The following is a 15,735-nucleotide window of genomic DNA, read 5'->3' as shown; positions in this document are numbered from 1 at the left end:
GGTTGGGCTCAATAACTATTAGATGAGGGATCCAATGACGGCTTTACACCTATTTGTGAATGATGGATTTGACTTAACTAAGAAGTGTGGGCAATAACTGTTAGGTGAGCCCACATAACTTAAAGACCAACTGACTGTAATATACTTAGAGAAGCATCTGGACAAAGAGTTGTCAATGCATCAGTGTTTATTCATATTACCAATAACTGTTAGGTGAGATGCACGACATCGGTGAGATCGTAGCACCCACTAGAAACTCAATTATCACGTTAGAATTTTTATTTTTGCACTCGAAGAGTGTGGGAGTTCTGATAAAATAGTGAAAGTCTCTTTTTGCATCTAAAAATCTTTAGAATAAAATTATAAAATAAATATAAATATCTAATTAAAATCTTTGCTCTCTACTATTTATTGTATCAGCTTCCAACCCTCTAGTTTGAATCTTAGATATCAACCGATTAATTAAAATTGAGTACATAGACTGGCTTTCAAATTTAAAAATTATTTTTAATTTTAAAAAATTAAGTAATATTTTTTATCAGATTATTCTAATGTTAACAATCCATCTAATCCATAGTTAATGAGCTATACTTGACGAGTGGATGGATAATGACAATAAAGATAGGTGCTATGTATAAGTACATATACACTGTCAATAACATGTTGATTCATCTACAAATATTGTAAGATGATCAGAGTCATACAGTGCATGTGATGCATGATGGACAGTCAGTCTATAATCATTATTTGATAATGATCGAGGATATTAAAGAGCTTAAAAGGCTCGATATGATCATGCATAAGGAATTGCTTATGGATTTGATCTTGCGATCCCTGATTAGTTTATATAGAAAGTTTATGGTAAACTATCATATGAAAGACCATCATGGCACTTTATCTGAATTGATCAAAGTGTTGATAACAAAAGAACTTTGAAAGAATTCAGAAGTAAATACATGGAAAGCCTAAAGAAATAAAGACACACTTAGAGTAGGTATGTCAAATTGCTCAATACTGTCCTTATGATTTTCTCTTCTCCTAGTTGAGCTACAGACTCTAGTGTAGAGTCGATGGGAAGATAGAGGGCTGAGGAAGTAACCCTTGAATTGGCTATAGGGCAATAGTTGCTACTGCAGCCATGGGTATCTATCCTTTACGATCATCGTTTGAATTTAGTTCTTAGAGACAGTTTCTATCATTTGCATGTTGATACATATGTAAATTTAATTGAGCAATCAGTGAATGTCATTGGATCTGAGAGATCCAAAATTGAGATAAAATTTAAAATATATATGGAACCTATAGCTAAGTCATATTGGAGAAAAAATGATTAACAAACTGAAAAAATATGGACTTAAGCTCATTGACTGTTGAGTCAAATCTAGTTTGTGCATCATCTCTTTGAAAAAATATGATCAAACTACTCTTGTGGGACAAGAGGAAAAGGACCACTGAGATACTTATCCTTGTACACATTAGATGTGTGTAGCCTATGTGATGTGCTAACCAAGAAATTATCTTTACTTTATATATGAGATACAAATCTAAAATTTTTGAAAGATTCAAAGAATTCAGATGTAAGTAAAATAATAAATCAAAAAAATTTTAAAGGTACTTCGATTGGATCGAGGATGCAATACCATTGAAATTTTTTTTTTGATTATCTCATAAAATGGTATTGTTTCATATTGGACCCTCTTAGTAAATCTCAGCTCAATGAGATAAGAGTCATGGGACTATATGAGATACGATCTAGTCCATAATAAAATTCATTAATTTATTTATATTTTTTAAGGGACATACTTTATTTTTATGAAATTAGGTTCTCTTTAAACCTGTTTCTACCACACCATATAAGATATGACATGGTGAGAATTGAATCTTGATTATTTTGAGATTTAAAGATATCCAATCTATGTCTAGGATAGCAAATGGATATGTTAGAGGATAGGTCTATAAAGCTCTTTCTAAAAGAGTTTGGGATATTACTTTCTGATGGGATTACAATGTGATTGTGACTCAATGCTATCTTCTTAAAAAATTATTTAATCAAGATGAAGCAGTGAGAGAAAAGTTAAGCTCTAAGAGAGTGTCTCGAAGAGCAGAGAGCCTTGAGACCTTAAGAACATATTAATCATGAGCCAGTAGACGTGTATTCCTCCTCCACCTCATACATATAGTAGGATCGCCAATCCTCTCGAAACGTACTTGAGTATGCTTAACAGAGGATGTAAAGAAAATTATTTCTCATGGGAGACAGAGAACATAGAGATGATCTCAGAACCTACAATGAGGTGATGTGAGATATCAGCTCCAAGAAAGGATGTGAAATAGCTTTCTTGAGTAGAGATCTTTTGAAGATTTCTATATGAAATAGCCTATGAATTTTATTGCATGTGATATGATCAAATTGTTTGATCAGATATGAAAAATTATAGGTTTCAAAAGGGTCAGTGAGAGTGTCCAATACTAACATCGGTTAAAATATGATTGAATATAGATTTCTCTATGAAAGACATAAAGTGAGTATCCAAAAGATCTATAGAAATAGATGCAATTGGATGCATGTATTTTTATAGATAAAGTACAAAGACTGGATGCTGAAAGTATTTAGCATAGAAATCTTGAAAACACTTGAACTGATTATACTATAATTGTCACAAGTAGATATTAGTTGTATCTAGGCTGTGAGCATTGGATTGTTGTGAAAATATCCTTAAGCTCGTAAGAAGAACTGAGGACATATTCGGAGAAGGATCAAAGCTAGGAGTGAGAGGATACATCAATTCAGACTTTATGTCTAATGTTGATGGTAGAATATCTACATCATGAGAGTGTTCCTACGTCGATATTTTGAAAAGATTCTAAATAATCGATCAATAGAAGCTAAGTACACTGTAGATGTGTAGGATGTATACTGATTTTAATGTTAGTTGCAGAATTGATTATCATGCCACAGATATCGTGACACTATACTGCAAAGACAATTGCACCATAGCCTTTGCTAAAGAATTTAGGTCTCATCAGATATCCAAGCACACAGAGCAGCAGAACATGTGACCACCTCAAGTAAAAATACATAGAGGTGCAAAGAGCAAACTCCACATGTGATGTGGATGATGTGGGAAAAATTCAGTGCAGGGATAAAATGGTAATTTTAAAATTTTTTCAAAATCATTATTTTACAGTAAAAATTATTAATTAATCTAATTAATTAATAAAAATTTATCCTACACTAGGATCTAAATATGATATATAGCATGCATGTATTTAAATTTGAAATTCAAATTTGAACAGTAAACACTTTACTGTAATGTGTTCAGAACACAATACCTTTGTACAGGTAGTAGATCGTCACAATCTGATCACTGTCGGGAGAGTCTGATCATTGCGATACAGCCACACAGTGTGTCTGGCCTCTGCGGATCATCCACACAAAGCTCCCGGTCTGATCGACTCCTCACGAGTGCTAGCTCATTGTAGAGCCCTTTCGACGACCGATGCTGATCGAACTCCGATCGATGTCTGTCGATTTTTTAGATACTTTAGATCATCAGCAGATGTGCTTGAGAGGATGTTGAAGATCTTCTTAAAATTTGGTGGGCTCACGATACTCGTAGCTCACCTTCTCACTTCCCGAACTCCAGGCTGAAACCCTGAAGAACTCACTGAAACCCTGCACACACTTTTTCTTTCTTTTCTTTCTTTTTCTCTCGAAAGGATATAGACCTTCACCTTACACACAAGGATTCCTCACGCCCAGATTTTCTCTCCAAAATTTTTCTTGCACATGCCCCACTCTTCTCCTCCTTTTAAAACAATGTCAAACGTCTTATCCACGTGAGAGGATAAAGATGAGTAATTGCACATTTGAATTCAAATCAAATTTTAAATTCAAATGGAAATCAATTTATCCCTATCCACTAAGGGCATGAGAAGAGGAGGGTGTGGCTTAATTTTTGCATGAGTGATTTCATGAGAAATATTTTCTCGTGTAATAAATGGGGCACAAAAAGAGGATAAGGTCAAGGCACTAAGATTGGTTGCTCATTCAAATTCAAACTTTATTTTGAATTTGAATGGCCAACCAATCATCCTTATCCACTCATTTGGCACATTAAAGTAGGGCGTGAGGAGGGCTTTGCGTGAGAAAAAATTCATGAGAACTTCCTTCTCGTGAATTTAAATGGGCGCAGTGGAAGTGAGGTGGCGCAGGGAGAATGGGTCAAGGTGGTTTCATTATTTAAACCAACCTAATTTAACCAAATAAGTTAGGCCTAATTAGACTAATTTAAATCCAACTTAATTAGGCTTAATTAGGCTCAATAAAATCTTAATCAAATCAGAAATTGATTAAGTCCAACCCCTGATCAAATCAGGGACCAAACCATTTCAATGATTAGGTCAACTCTTAACCTAATCGGGTCAAACCCAACTGAATCCAATTCAATTGGACTTGATCCAAAAATAATTACTCAATCAAATTGAGTTAATTAGTGATCAAATCACTAATTAAATCTCTCATAAATATTGAGTCCAAATTTGATGGGTAATCGAGCATCAGAATTCATCGATATGTAATCCTGATCGAAGAGTCTCAAACCAGTGGGACTCTTGACCCCGGTACCCAAAATGTGTGGGACTCGTGATCAGAGAATCCTGATTCTCGATCACAGAGTTTCAGATATGTAGGACTCATAGTCCATGAGCATTAGGACTCTTCATCAGCCATTAGATCAGATAGGAACCTCTATTGTGTGTGACCCCGCAGGTTCGAACCTAAGCCGGTAGCACAGGAACCAATTTCTGTACTAATCGAAGTGACCATCTAGCAATGGTATCCGATGATCAGATAGGTCGAATAGTCATAATCGCAACACTCAGAACCTACGTGAATATGGTTACTGTATAATTCATCATTTTGACCTCTGTGTTTAGGACGACTCAGGGTTAAACTATCAACCCTGATTAGATCATCCGAATCGTGCTCAACTCAAACAGTCTTGTGACTCCTCACAAAGACTACCCTGGCCAAGGTTTTGCTAAATTAAAACATGACTGTACATAGCTCCTAAACTGGAGTGGTCAATCCCATCTTGACACACGCACTGACAAGTCAAGTACTTGACTACATCCAGCAGTCTTCCGTCACTGAATTAGAAATTCAGGTAGTCTAGTGCCTAAGTACAGTGAGTTGCTTGCAAGTCACCGTGGCGGTCTCAGATCGGAGGGACATTTATACCCATATTCCATCGGAGCAAATCTTGACAGCAGAAATAGCTCCAGAGTCGGTCACGTTCAGTGCAGATGTACCCTTACATCTCACCTGTATGCCATACCAGTGTCTCCACACTCATTGGTTAAGAGGACAACCAACCTATATGGCACACAATGACCTATGCTTGATAAACATTGTCATCCTTAGTAACAACGTATCATTTGGTCACGAACAGATTTAAGGACTAAACGATAAATCCTCCTTTATGGAGTCTAAATAGTCCTAAGGACTTCACCACAACATAGGAGTTCATTAGAAGATAAAATATTTTGTGATGAAAAATACTAAAATAATTTTTATTAATTCATAATTCATGTACATATACAAAAATGAGTACAACCATCAACAAGCTGATGATTGACTTTGGGACACTATTCCCAACAATCTCCCACTTGACCTAAAGCCAATCGGTGCAGTATCTAATACCCATCTTCGATTTGTAGTCGTCGAACTCTTTCACCGTAATGGCTTTAGTGAATGGGTCGGCCAGGTTCTCCTTTCCGTCGATCTTCTAAAGGTCGACATCACCTCGATCCATAATTTTTTAGATGAGATGGTAACGGCACAGAATATGCTTCGTCCGCTGGTGTGCCTTGGGTTCCTTCGCCTGAGCAATGGCTCTAGAGCTGTCACAGTAGAGCAGAATTGAACCAACAAGGGAGGGTGCTACTCCGAGATTGGTGATGAATTTTCTCAGCCACACCGCTTCTTTGGCAGCATCTGATGCAGCGACATACTCTGTCTTGCAAACTGAATTAGCCACTGTGTGTTGCTTGAAACTCTTCCAGCAGATAGCTCCACCATTAAGGGTAAAAATAAATCCCGACACACTTTTGCTGTCATCGTGATCAGACTGAAAATTAGAGTCTGTAAACCCTATAAGTCTCAAGTCTGATTCACCATAAACAAGCCACTGGTCCTTAGTATTTTTTAAATACTTCAGGATGGTTTTAACAACCTTCCAGTGATTCTCCTCTGGATCAGATTGGTATCTACTCACTACCCCTAGTGAGTATGCCACATCTGGTCGTGTACATGTCATGGCGTACATGATAGATCTCACTACCGAAGCATATGGAATCCTACCCATATGCTCTCTCTCTTGAGGTGTTGTCAGACAATCCCTCTTCGAGAGAAAAATTCCATGGCCTATCGGTAGATAGCCTTTCTTGAAATTCTTCATGCTGAACCTCTTCAGCATAGTATCTATGTACGTAGACTGGGATAAACCAAGCAACCTTTTAGATCTATCCCTATAGATCCTCATCCCTAGGATGTAGGAAGCTTCTCCCAAATCCTTCATGGAGAACTGTGATGACAGCCAAATCTTTATTCCCTGTAATGCAGGGACATCATTCCCGATTAAGAGAATATCATCCACATACAATACAAGAAATACCACTACTAGACCATTAGGCCACTTATAAATGCAGAGCTCTTTTCTGTTCTTAACGAAGCCATACGTCTTGATCGTCCTATCAAAATGTATGTTCCAACTCCGGAATGCCTGCTTAAGTCCATAAATGGACCTCTGCAGTCTGCACACCTTAGACTTATCAATGGATGTGAATCCTTCAGGTTGTATCATATACACCTCTTCATCCAGCTCTCCATTTAGGAAAGCTGTCTTCACATCCATCTGCCAGATTTCATAGTCCAGATGGGCAGCTATCGCAAGCATAATCCAAATGGATTTGAGCATTGCCACAGGAGAAAATATCTCGTCATAGTCTATACCATAATGTTGACGATATCCCTTGACAACCAGACGGGCTTTATAGGTTTCCACCTTTCCGTCTGTGCCCTTCTTCCTCTTGAAGACCCACTTACACCCTATGGGTTTTACTCCTTTGGGTGGGTCAACCAATGTCCACACATCGTTGACCTTCATGGACTCTATTTTGGATTTCATGGTCTCTAGCCATTTCTCAGAGTCGGGTCTCTGCATTACATCTATGTAGGTGATCGGATCCTCATCATTTTCATCAAGTTTGATAGGATCGTCGTCCTGGACCAAGAAACCATAGTATCTGTCCGGTTGACGTGGTACTCTACCAGATCGCCTTAAGGGTGCTTGAACAATGGGCTCCGGATCTGATCTAATCAAATCCGATTCAGATCAGCAACTTGTGTCAATTTTTCCACCTGTCGAACTTCGTCAAGTTCGACCTTAGAGGCAACAGTCCCTTCACCAAGGAACTCTTTTTTCAAAAAGATTGCCTTAAGGCTGACAAACACTTTTTGCTCATTAGCCAGGTAGAAATAATACCCTTTGGTCTCTTTTGGGTATCCTATAAAATTATACTTGTCAGACCTAGGTCCTAGCTTATCCATAATTAAACGTTTAACATAAGCCCGACACCCCCAAACCCTAAGGTGCGAGAGTACTGGCTTACGTCCTATCCATATCTCATATAGTGTTTTGGTTACAGACTTACTCGAAACTCTATTTAGAAGGTAACAAGCCGATTCGAGCGCATATCCCCAGAGGGAGATCGGCAGACCAGCAAACCCCATCATGGATCGAACCATATCCAACAAGGTCCGATTCCTCCTTTCAGATACACCATTATGCTGTGGTGTTCCAGAAGGAGTCCATTAAGAGAGAATCCTATTCTCTCCAAGATATGTCAGAAACTCATTAGAAAGGTATTCACCTCCTCGATCAGATCGAAGAGTTTTAATACACTTTTCAATTTATTTTTCTACCTCATTTCGGAATAGTTTGAACATTTCAAATGACTCTGACTTATGCTTCATTAAATAGACATACCTATACCTCGATAGGTCGTCTGTGAAGGTTATGAAGTAGAAATATCCACTTCTTGTACTTATGCTCATGGGTCCTGTTGGTACAAAAATCCGCTTGCGTCGGAGAAGCTGGAGTCGAGGGAGTCACGGTCGCCGTCGAGACCTGCCAAGGAAGTCTAAACCAGAGGTGGGGTTGCTCTGGCAAGACCCTCCGACGCTCAAGTCAGTTCTCTACCTCAACAAGAATGGAGTGCTCGAACGGAAAATTTAGCAGAGTTTTGAGATAAAAAAAAATGAGAGCTTATAGAATAACGTATCTGGGGTCTCCTTTTTATAGGTGGAGGGCTCAACAGACTGATAGCGACGTTCATAACCGTCTCGTAGTAGGCCGCCCACCGTCAGGGAGAGTTTGTTGCGAGGAGTAGTGGAGTAGACCCGTGGCCCTCACTGCAGCGCGCCACGTGGAGTCTGCTGCAGGGAGTGGAGTGGCGTCCGTTATCGCGACTTGCCAGCGGATGGTGGAATCGTGCAGTATCCGTTACAGAAGGTGGAGCAGGATCGTGGGTATCATAGTGGTCTGCCCAGGAATAATAGAGCCGTGCGGGATCCATCCAAGAAGTGGGGCAGAGTCGTGGCCGTCATAGCGGTCTGTCAGAGAATGATGGAGCTGCACGAAATCCATCGTAGGAAGTGGAGCAGGATCGTGGTGGTTGCTGTGTTGCACCAGAAAGTGCAGATTCGTCGGCTGAAGTTTGGCAGTGGTCGGAGCTGGTGACGGAGCTTGGCTCCCGTAGGAGCCCGGGCGGAGCCCTCCTTGTGATTGAAGTCGTGGGTGGAGCCCGGCTCCCATAGGAGTCCGGGTGGAGTCCCTTGCAATTAAAGTCAGGTGCGAAGTCCGGCTCCCGTAGGAGTTCGGACGGAGCTTATCGGCAGTTGAAGTTGGCGACGGAGCCCGACTCCCGTAGGAGTCCGGGCGGAGTCCTCCTTAAGGTCGGAGTCGTGGGCGGAGCCCGGCTCTCGTGGGAGTCCGGGCGGAGTCCTCTCGGAGTTGATCCTACTGAGAACTTCGGCTGTGGGTATTTTATACCCAACACCAGTCCTCCTACTTCCGAGTTTGAATTTCGAATGAAGGAAGTACAGAGAGATTGGCATAGCCGAAGTTGTCCCCTCAAATCCTGCGCACGGCCGCCCCCAGATATTTTGGCATTAAATGTGCGCGTGCTGGAGTCTTTTCGAATCGGGGCGATACGAAGGGACCCTTCGAAATTCCCGTCAGTACACTGGCCCAGGTACGATACCATAATGGCTCTGCCGATCCGTCAGCCGCTTTTAGCCGCCCGTCGGGGGAGTGGGACACGTGTCGGGCGCGGGCTGGCCTGGGGAGATTCGCGATCATTATGGCGTCGGATCCCAGGGTCTATTTAAACCCGTCCTTCCACCTTTAGGGGTCCTATTCCATTCCAGAGTTCTAACAGTGTCTGCCTTCCTTTCGAGAGCCCTGTTTCAGTTGGTATCTTCTCGAGCCGTAGGCGCCCTTCAAATCGTCCCTATCTTTGTCCCTCTGGTCCCTCAGAGCGATCTAGGTTAGTTCCAGCACCTTCATCTTTCTTCCCGCCGCTTAGGGACCTCTTTTTTGCCATTATTTTTTGTATTCCTCTGAGTTAGTTTCCTGTGACCTCTCGCCCCTCATCCTGTCTGTCTTTTTAGGATCTTTAGAGCCCTCATTCGAAGCTACTCGAAATGTCGTCCGGCTCTTCCGCTCCCTGCAGTTTCGGGAGTTCTTCCGCCTCAAACCCCCAGGTCCCTTGCTCTGTAGCCGAACCTGCGTCTGGGGCTGGGCTCCGCCCGATTTTTGCACCGGGCGCCATTCCATGTTCCCTGACTCCGGAGGAACTTCTTCTGATAAGGGTTCAGTATGGAGTTCCTCCGGAGTACGACCTGGAGTTGCCTAGCCCTTCTGACCGGGCTAGCACTCCTCCACCCGATCGTTTTTGCCTGTATCAGGAGGCGTTCCGTGTCGGACTCCGGCTTCCGCTTCCATCCTTTGTTGTCGCCCTCTTCCGTTTCTTAGACATCTCCTTGGCTTCTGTGGCCCCGAATTCTTTTAGGTTTTTGATAGGATTTCTCTCTCTTTGCCACGTAGTCGAGGTCCAACCGTCCCTCTCCCTGTTTAGGCACTTCTATACTTTCAAGCGCCATCCTTCGGCGAAGGACTGGTGGTACTTCTCCTCCCAGTTTGACAAGAAGGGGTTGCTGAAAGGTGCCCCTTCTTCAATCCACAATTGGAAGGAAAAATACCTCTTTGTCCACTGCCCGACCCTGAGGCTGGGCCTGCCCCCTTGGGGCTCTCTGAGGGATTCTGTCCGTCGGGCCCCCAGCCTGGGGGAGGATGACCTCCAGGCTGCCCGGAAGCTTCTTGTCTATTCCGCTCCTTCCCTTCCCAATCTTTTGAGGGAGCAATTTTTGTTCAACATCGGCCTGAGCCCCCAGGATCCTGCGAGTATTTCATCCTTTCCTTTATCTTCTTTTTTCCTGCCTTTCTTCTTTTTCTTTCTCTCTTTTTTTTTTTACCTTTTCTTCCTTCTCTCTCTTTTTCTCCTCTCTTTCTTCTTTTCTTCTCTTTCTCTCTCTTTTTTTTTTTCAATGTCTGACTCTTGATTGATCGGTTTGCTTCTTTTTCTTCTTCTTTTTTTTTTTTTTTAAGGAATGGACGCCGAAGCAGTGCGGATGCTTGCCAGGGGCCTCAGGGCCCACAAAAGAAAGGGAGTCGCGACCTCCGGATCGGCGAAGAGGGCCAGGGTGGAGGAGTCGAGCTTGACCGCACCTGCCCAGGTGGCTCCAGCGATCGACATTCCCTCGGATGCTGAGGCAACGGCTCCCCGGGCCTCCTCGAGGAGTCCGTCGACTGGGGCCCCTGTTTCGGGGGTCTGTTCCATGGAGGTACCCATAGCCGAGAGGGGGAAGAGAAGGAAGTCGGTGGCCCGCAGGGCGAGTAGCCATCGAACTGTTGCTAATGAGTTCCTCTGCTCCGAAGAGGGGCCAGAGAATCCCTTCAATGACAGGGACCTGATCAGGCGGCTGATCGACGGCTGTATTCTGCCCGACGTCGTCGAGAGGATCGATCGCGCCGATCCTGAGCAGCGAGCCTGGGACTCTTTGGGGTCCTTCCTTGAGGTAAGCGAATCTTTATTTACCTGGCTATTCGGCCTTTGTTCTGATCCTCTAGCCGCCCTTGCAGATTGGGCACCAGCTCCTCGCCAATATCGAGGCGGTGAACCGTGCGAGGAGGGACATCCTCTAGGTGGAGGAACGCTGCCGGGCCGAGGTTGCTCACCTCCAAGCAAAGATGGCCGAAGTAGTCGTCCTCCAAGAGGCCCTGGAAAGAGAGAAACAAGCCCGGGAGGAGGAGAGGCAGACCTTGGAGGAGTCGGCAAGAAAGGCGGAGGCCGAGGTCGCCAACTTGGCTGAGCAGATTTCGGTCCTAGTCTCAGAGGCCAGAGTCCTTGCGATAGAGGAATTCAAGGCCTCTGCGGAGATGAGGGACCTGAATGTCCAATTCGGCCAGAAGGCATTCATCAAGGGGTTCGAGCTCTGCCAAGAGAAGGTGGCCAGAAAATTTTTGGAGCTCGACCTCAGCTTCCTAGGCGAGGAGTCCGAAGACGAGGCCGGTCCCTCGCCAGCCGCCACTGCTATCACAGCTCCCTTGCCGGGGACGTCGAGTTCTCCAACCCCCGCTCCTGAGGTCTGAGACCTCCGACCTTGTATTTTTATTTCATCGCAATTTCTCTTTTCCTTCTTTTTTTTTTTATCTTCGAGAATTATCCAATCAATAAAGTTAAATTTCTTATCGTGGATGGCTTCTCCTCCCTCCCTTTCTTCTCTCTGCTTTTCTTCCTGCGATGAGTCGTGCTTTGACGCTTTTGCCTTCCGATGGCAGTGTCCTGCAGAAGCACTTCCCCTGCCCCTGGGGATCCCGCTGAAGTCGACGATCCAGCGGCTGAAGAAGGAAGTCCTTCACTTGACAAAGAAGTCAAAGAAGATGGAAGGCGAGCTTCGAAGATTGAGAGAAGGTCATTCTGAAGCCACCGCGGAGGCCACCCACTTTCGGAATCTCGACGTGAAGGGGATCATGGAATATAGCCGGAGGAAGGCGGATTTCGCGAAAGAGCTCGAGGAATGCAAGAAGAGCGCCAGCGACCGAATTTGGGCTCAGGCCGCCAAGATTAGTGCCCTCAAGGTGGAACTGTCGGCTGCGATGAGGAAGATCGGCCAGCTGGGAGGAGGTTCATCTCGATTCTTGGCTCAGGCCGACGGCGACCAACAGTGGTCGAAGAAGGTCTCCGACCTTCAGCGACAGCTTCAGGACACCGAGGTGAGCCACGACGTGCATCGGGCCAGCTGGCGCAGGCAGGTGGAGGAATATAAAGGGAGACTCAGGGCGGCGACTGACGAAGTTGCCCATCTCCAGAGGCAGCTGGCCAACAGGGCTCAGCTTACTTCCGCCCGAGATTCTGATGAGCTCCAGTCCCTAAGAGGAACCGTCGAAGGGATTTCTGTCGCCCTCGGGGAAAAGACAGCCGAGCTGCAACAACTGAAGATCCAACTAGCATACGAGTAGCGGGCCGTCGCGGATGCGGAGGCGAAATCCGAGGTCTTGAGGAAGAGGCATCGAGAGGCGGAGGCCGAGAGCCAGCGACTTCGTCGGGCGCTCCAGGATGCGCTGCAGAGAAGGAGGGAACTAGAAGAAGAAATTGAGAATCTAAGACAGTCCTGGATGAGGGGTGGAGCAGATAACTCTAGGTCGGAGGGAGCAGAGCCTCCTTAGAGCTCTTTTCATCCTTCCGTCTCTTCATGTATATACTTCCCTTTTTGTTGTTTTGTCCCGCTTTTGCCATTTTACTTTTCTTTCCTTGGCCTTCTGGGCTTTGTAGTGTGTATTTCGAAAATAGAATGAAAAGGGTGTTTTGTGTTACCTCATCTGCGTGTTGCATTAAATTATCGTCCGCTGAACTTTTCTTATCGTTCGACTTGTCTGATGTTGACGCCGTTGGGAGGTGCCCAGTCGTCGATGCGTTAGCTTGCCTTCCTCGTCGTACATGGCCGCAAGCCCGAGCTTGGCGGTCCGGACTCCGCATTACTTCGGGGACGTCGCTGTCTTCTTGACCTGCATTGGGAGTCTTCTTAAAGGTCGGGGGTGTTTGGTAGGAACCCCCATCTTTGTTGGGACGAGGTTCTTTAGGTCTTTGGTGCGGTTCGTCCTTCATCTGTTTCCGTCATAGTTCGTCACCCTTCCTTTTTGATTTACCTCCTCTTCTCAGAGTGAGGGCCCTACCCTCGCTTTTTGCGGGGTTGCATAGGAGCGTGGAGGTGCCGCTGAGGGGCTTTTTTTCCTTCATCCGATCTTGTTGGGCGGTCGGGTTTCATCACCATCAGGATGAGATTCTACTCCCATTCCCATGGGGGCACGTAAGGGCCATTGCCAGGGCGGGCGGAGTCTTCCTTACCGCAGAAGTCATGGGTGGAGCCCGGCTCCCGTAGGAGTCCGGGTGGAGTCTCCCTTGCTGCAGAAGTCACGGACGAAGCTTGGCTCCCGTAGGAGTCCGGGCGGAGTCTCCCTTGCTGCAGAAGTCACGGACGGAGCCCGGCTCCCGTAGGAGTCCGAGCCTTCGACCTTGCTCAAGTCAGGGTGAGGTTCTCCTCCCATTCCCGACATGGCCGTGGGGGCGCGTTAGGGCGCTGTAAGGCCTCTCCCCCCATCCGGTCTAAAAGAATCGGGCCTTTGACTTTGCTCATGTCAGGACGAGATCCTCCTCCTGTTCCTGACATGGCTGTGGGGGCATATTAGGGCGCTGCAAGGCCTCTCCCCCCATCCGGTCTAAAAGAATCGGGCCTTTAACTTTACTCATGTCAGGACGAGGTCCTCCTATTCCTGACATGGCTGTGGGGGCACATTAGGGTGCTGCAAGACCTCTCCCCCCATCCGGTCTAAAAGAACCGGGCCTTTGACTTTGCTCATGTCAGGACGAGGTCCTCCTCCTGTTCCTGACATGGCTGTGGGGGCACATTAGGGCACTGCAAGGCCTCTCCCCCCATCCGGTCTAAAAGAATCGGGCCTTTGACTTTGCTCATGTCAGGACGAGGTCCTCCTCCTGTTCCTGACATGGCTGTGGGGGCACATTAGGGCGCTGTAAGGCCTCTCCCCCCATCCGGTCTAAAAGAACCGGTTCTTTGACTTTGCTCATGTCAGGACAAGGTCCTCCTCCTGTTCCTGACATGGCTGTGGGGGCACATTAGGGCGCTGTAAGGCCTCTCCCCCCATCCGGTCTAAAAGAACCGGGCCTTTGACTTTGCTCATGTCAGGACGAGGTCTTCCTCCTGTTCCTGACATGGCCGTGGGGGCACATTAGGGTGTTGTAAGGCCTCTCCCCCAATCCGATCTCGAGAGAATCGGACTTTCATTTTAGGTATGTTAGGACGAGGTTCTCCCCTTGTTCCTAACATGACTTTGTTTTAGGCATTTGAAGGGGTTATATCCAGTCGTGACAAATCCATACCAAATGGGAAGAGCACATCAAGTAGAAAAGAATTTAGATTCAAGGTGAAATCGTAGGTGATACATTTATAGGTTTCCTGAGTTCCACGATTGCGGGGGGTCTGCTCCTCCTTGAGGCCCTCCGGTGATGGAGTCGATGGTTCCGATGGGAGGCCGGTCCCCGGGTTGCTCCTCCCTTCTTGGTAGTTCAAGTTGTGGAAGGGCCCTTGGCCGATCTCCTCTACCCTCAGGCCTGCGTCGGATGAACCTGTCGAGTCGACCTCACCGGATGAGCTCCTCGATCTCATCTCAGAGCTAGATGCATTCCTCCGTGTCGTGGCCGTGGTCGTGGTGGTAGAGACAGAACTTATTGGGGTTGTGCTTCCCGGGATGCGTGCGCATCCTCTCCAGTCTAGGGAGCTGCTCCCTGACCTCCATCAGTACCTGGGCTTTCGACACGTTGAGGGGGGCGTAGTTGCGGAATCTCCCCGGTGGGAAACCCCGCCGAACCCTGCGACCGAACTTCTCTGCCTGTGCACCCGGGGTGGAGTATGGGCACGCTTGTGTCCAGGAGGGGATCGAGAATGCGGCCGGGCTTCTCTTGGCCTTTTTTCGATTGCGGGCTTACTCGAGTCTCCCGCCTGTCGCTCCCTCACTGTCTCTTCATCCTTCATTTTGAAGGCTTCTTCCACTCGGGCGTATCCTTCAGCCCGAGCCAGCAAATCAGCAAAATCCCTGGGGTACTTCTTCTCCAGGGAGAATAAAAAGTCATTCTTCTGAAGGCCACCCTTCAGGGTGGCCATTGCGACTGATTGGTCCAAGTTCCGGACCTCCAGCGCCGCGACGTTGAAACGATTGATGTAGGCCCGAATGGACTCCCCTTCCCTCTGCTTAATATTGATGAGGGACTCTGAACCCTTCCGAGGGCGCCGGCTGCTGACAAAATGGGCCACAAATTGGTGGCTCATTTGATCGAAGGAAAAGATGGTATCCGGTTTCAAAGCCGAGTACCCATTCCTCGCCGCTCCCTTCAAGGTGGATGGGAAGGCCCGGCATAGAATGGCGTCGGGAGCACCGTGAAGCAGCATCATCGTCCAGAAGGCCTCCAGATGATCAACCGGGTCCGAAGTCCCGTCGTAGCTTTCGAACTGGGGGAGCTTGAAGTTTGGTGGGA

Source organism: Elaeis guineensis, chromosome 5 (assembly GCF_000442705.2).
Source record: "Elaeis guineensis isolate ETL-2024a chromosome 5, EG11, whole genome shotgun sequence".
In the NCBI taxonomy this organism is placed as follows: Eukaryota; Viridiplantae; Streptophyta; class Magnoliopsida; order Arecales; family Arecaceae; genus Elaeis; species Elaeis guineensis.
This window is presented reverse-complemented; position numbering follows the sequence as displayed.